This window comes from Ranitomeya variabilis, chromosome 1 (genome assembly GCF_051348905.1).
Source record: "Ranitomeya variabilis isolate aRanVar5 chromosome 1, aRanVar5.hap1, whole genome shotgun sequence".
Classification (NCBI taxonomy): domain Eukaryota; kingdom Metazoa; phylum Chordata; class Amphibia; order Anura; family Dendrobatidae; genus Ranitomeya; species Ranitomeya variabilis.
Window position 1 is genome coordinate 476,480,480 of NC_135232.1, and position 4,964 is coordinate 476,485,443.

Sequence of the window (4,964 nt, forward strand, 5' to 3'; positions counted from 1 at the left end):
AACGCAGAGTTGCCGGCCCGTAAGTGATATGTTACGCGACAGATGCGGGAAAAACTGCAGTGTCTGCCGCGAACGGAGAAAATCGCTGATGTGAAAGTAGCCTTAGCAAACCTTTCCATTAGTTGTCATGTGAGAATCTGGTGGATCTCATACACAGTACATAGTCAGTTGATTCTGCCACGGTTGCACGGTTTGGCTGACAGATTTTTAAGGGCAACCTGTCAGTCGATTCATACTACCAAAACCACGGGCAGCATCAGTCAGACTGCAAACAGGGACGTTTATCTCTGCAATGCTCGGACGTTTCAGAGAGAATAGTGTGAAGAGCTGGATGGGTAATTTAGGGAGAGAACGGACTAATCTGTTGCTGTCGTCTGTGGGCTTCTCACTCCATGTCTCTAGATCAGGGGTGGGCAATTTATTTCCCTGAGGGGCCAGATGAAAGACCATGACTGTTGTGGTGCATGAAATAGCATGAAAATAATTCTACTCAATATTAATTAGTATTAATTGTATCACTTAATATTGAGAGTTAAGTATGCTGACACCCGCTATATATCTTTAAACCCCCCACAGCCCCTTATATACAGCATGAGCCCCACACAGCCTCCCCATATACAGCATGAGACCCACATAACCTCCCCATATACAGCATGAGACCAGCCTCTCATCTCCTCAGCAGCCTCCCCTCTCCAGCCTCTCATCCCCTCTCCTCAGCAGCCTCCCCTCACCAGCCTCTCATCTCCTCCCCTCAGCAGCCTCCCCTCACCAGCCTCTCATCCCCTCTCCTCAGCAGCCTCCCCACACCAGCCTCTCATCTCCTCTCCTTTCCAGCCTCTCATCTCCTCTCCTTACCAGCCTCTCCTCACCAGCCTCTCCTCTCCTTAGCAGCCTCCCAACACCAGCCTCTCATCTCCTCTCCTTTCCAGCCTCTCATCTCCTCTCCTTTCCAGCCTCTCATCTCCTCTCCTTTCCAGCCTCTCCTCTCCTTTCCAGCCTCTCATCTCCTCTCCTTTCCAGCCTCTCATCTCCTCTCCTTTCCAGCCTCTCATCTCCTCTCCAGCCTCTCATCTCCTCTCCTTACCAGCCTCTCCTCACCAGCCTCTCCTCTCCTTAGCAGCCTCCCAACACCAGCCTCTCATCTCCTCTCCTTTCCAGCCTCTCATCTCCTCTCCAGCCTCTCATCTCCTCTCCTCTCCAGCCTCTCATCTCCTCTCCTCTCCAGCCTCTCATCTCCTCTCCTTTCCAGCCTCTCATCTCCTCTCCAGCCTCTCATCTCATCTCCAGCCTCTCATCTCATCTCCTTTCCAGCCTCTCATCTCCTCTCCTTTCCAGCCTCTCATCTCCTCTCCTTTCCAGCCTCTCATCTCCTCTCCTTTCCAGCCTCTCATCTCATCTCCTCTCCAGCCTCTCATCTCCTCTCCTTTCCAGCCTCTCATCTCCTCTCCTTTCCAGCCTCTCATCTCCTCTCCTTTCCAGCCTCTCATCTCCTCTCCTTTCCAGCCTCTCATCTCCTCTCCTTTCCAGCCTCTCATCTCCTCTCCAGCCTCTCATCTCCTCTCCAGCCTCTCATCTCCTCTCCTCTCCAGCCTCTCATCTCCTCTCCTTTCCAGCCTCTCATCTCCTCTCCTTTCCAGCCTCTCATCTCCTCTCCTTTCCAGCCTCTCCTCTCCTTTCCAGCCTCTCATCTCCTCTCCTTTCCAGCCTCTCATCTCCTCTCCTTTCCAGCCTCTCATCTCCTCTCCAGCCTCTCATCTCCTCTCCTTACCAGCCTCTCCTCACCAGCCTCTCCTCTCCTTAGCAGCCTCCCAACACTAGCCTCTCATCTCCTCTCCTTTCCAGCCTCTCATCTCCTCTCCAGCCTCTCATCTCCTCTCCTCTCCAGCCTCTCATCTCCTCTCCTTTCCAGCCTCTCATCTCCTCTCCAGCCTCTCATCTCATCTCCAGCCTCTCATCTCATCTCCTTTCCAGCCTCTCATCTCCTCTCCAGTCGCTCATCTCCTCTCCTTTCCAGCCTCTCCTCTCCTTTCCAGCCTCTCATCTCCTCTCCTTTCCAGCCTCTCATCTCCTCTCCTTTCCAGCCTCTCATCTCCTCTCCTTTCCAGCCTCTCATCTCCTCTCCAGCCTCTCATCTCCTCTCCTCTCCAGCCTCTCATCTCCTCTCCTTTCCAGCCTCTCATCTCCTCTCCTTTCCAGCCTCTCATCTCCTCCCCTCAGAAGCCTCCCCACACCAGCCTCTCATCTCCTCTCCTTTCCAGCCTCTCATCTCCTCAGCAGCCTCCCCCACCAGCCTCTCATCTCTCCTTACCAGCCTCTCATCTCCTCCCCTTACCAGCCTCCCCTCTCCTCACTCACATCAGCAGACTCCCGTCTCCTCTCTCACCTCACTCCTCTCTGCAGCTTCCTGAGTCCTCACACACTGCCCGCCTCCTCTCCCTGCTCACCGCCGACTTCAGTATCGTCTCCCACAAACATGTCCGTCCTGCTTCTCTACAAAAAAGCAAAATGTCTTCCAGCTTGAAACGTGTAAATCACCACAATCTGTGTCTCCCCTGTATGTGCATGCTGAGACTTATAGTGCCACAGCAGCTGAGACAGGACAGAAGGGCTCTTACCTGCAGACAGCAGCCATGGACCTTAGCAGGGTCCCCCCTCTGACAGGCAACATCTGAGGGGGCAGACAAGCACAGAGGTGAGACCCCCAATATCCCCAGACCCCCCTGATGCTCCCTGTACAAACCCCCCAGTCACCTTCTCACCACATGGGGGACAGTACTGGCAGAGCACAAGAAGTGCAGCACTGAAACACTTCCCCCGCAGATGACACAGAAAGGTTCCTTGTTACCGAGGAGACAGGAAATCCTCGGGCTGACAGCAGTTAACTCCTTACTGTCTGTGCCGTCACCTGCGGAGTAATCCTGAGGGCTCTCACACCTCCAGTCTGCTCCAGTGCTCCTGCATAAGAGCGCGCAGCGTGTCACATGACCCGCGTCAGGACCGTGATACACTTGGGCCTGCTGCTTAAAGGTACAGCACCCATTTCTGCCCCATACAGTAGTCAGGGCTGTAATGCCCTGATGGCGGCCCTGCGCCCGAGACCCCCTCCCCCCGCAGCAGCCAAGACTGAGGTGGGTGGGTGGGGCCAGGGGTGAACCTAGCCTCTATGCTGCCTGAGGCGAACTGCAAAATGGCGCCCCCCCCATAGTAAAATCAGTATAAATAAATCTGGTTTACTCTTTACTTACATTCAATTTACATTACATTTACTCTTTACATGCATTCAGTAGTTTGAAGTCACATAGAGTGCAGAAATATGTCTACAGCCCTGAACACCCCTTTAATTGCTACGTACTGTAGATCTGTATCCAGATGTACGATAAATAATAATGATTGCAGGGGCCTTCACCATTTGACCCCCACTAATCACAGGCTGCAGTGGTCGTACTATTATGTACAGCAAATGACTGTGAGGTCAGTGATTGGCTGCAGCGGTCATGTAAATAATGCACAGGTCGACATCACTTTTGGTACCAGAGGGGAACACCGACACGAATGAGAATCACTAAATAATGTAATAGGGGGTTTTCAATTTTATTTTTTAAGACCATCCCTTACTCTTTTGAAAATTTGGCAAAATAAGAGAAAATTAAAGCCCACAACTGTCAGGTGACTGGCACAGGCCCCCCTTCAGAGAAGCGTCTAAGGCTATGTGCACACATTGCGGATCCGCCGCTGTGGGTCCACAGCGGTTTCCCATGCGTTTACAGTACAATGTAAACCTATGGAAAACGGAATCCGCAGTGCACATGCTGCGGAAAAATCGTGCGGAAACGCTGCGGTTTACATTCCGCAGCGTGTCAATTCTTTGTGCGGTTTCTGCAGCGGTTTACACCTGCTCCATAATGGGAATATTCAGGTGTAAAACCGCAGGTGAAATTCGCACAAAATCCGCAAAAAAAAAAAAAAACACAGTAAACCCGTGGTAAAACGCAGTGCCTTTTACCTGCGGATTTCTGAAATCCTCTGCGGAAAAATCCGCAGCCCTCAAAAATACATGTGCACATAGCCTCACAGTCACCTGACCGCTGCAGTTAATCACAGGTTTTATCTGTTCTGTGACATCCAGATGGTGCAGTCATCACTTCCAGAACCGCTGTCGACCACCAGAGAGGTCTGTGGCTGAATTTCCGGGGGTGACAGGAGAGCAATATCTCTCTGTGTAGGATTTATTTTAAATAAACTAGTATGTATATACTGTATATTTCCCCATCTCAGACAACCCCTTTAATGCCAGGCAGGATACAATACAAACATAACACATCCTCTTCTATTTACCTTCATGGTCACACAGTCTCCTGCTGCCTGCAGCTCCTGTGCTTACCTGGTGTATACCAAAGAGGGCACACAGCAGGCAGCCAGGGGGGACTGGTACCATTGTCATATTAAGGAAGCAATTTATGACGTGGGATTTACCCTGCTGGCATCACTGCTATATTCTAGTGACAGTGACAAGCGCATAATACCAGGGGCATAGGAGAATAGATGGGGGCACGAGAGAACAGAGGGGGGGGGCACGAGAGAATTACAGTGACGGTTGCGCACTCTAATTGTGAATATAGGGGAACCTCAGAATATGACCTCGCTGTTATTGAAAATAAATCTATATACAAAAACGAACACTGATTTTACCGCCATATTGTGACAATATGCAACTCTGGTGGTCGCAATACTCTGAGTGCCCCTATAACAATACAATAATGCTGAAGTGCCCACTTTACATTTAATAATGTCCCCTAAGTCCCTCATGTACTGCTCCATTATACACAGTATGGTGAGCTCAAAGCTTCCATATACACTGTATAAGGCCCCCACAGCTCCCCTATACACAGTATGATGGGCCCACAGCTCCTCTATACACAGTATGATGGGCCCACAGCTCCCTTATACACAGTATGAGCCCACAG

The 4,964-nt window shown here is 51.0% G+C and overlaps 1 long non-coding RNA gene across 1 annotated transcript; it reads right to left on the bottom strand.

Moving 5' to 3' along the window:
- Positions 1 to 2,226: 2,226 nt before the first annotated feature.
- LOC143792738 (uncharacterized) lies at positions 2,227 to 3,078 on the bottom strand. Its single transcript, XR_013219996.1, has 3 exons — positions 2,752 to 3,078; positions 2,616 to 2,668; positions 2,227 to 2,490 (listed from the first exon to the last, which is right to left on the bottom strand). It is a non-coding gene; the product is annotated as an uncharacterized LOC143792738 (long non-coding RNA).
- Positions 3,079 to 4,964: the final 1,886 nt, after the last annotated feature.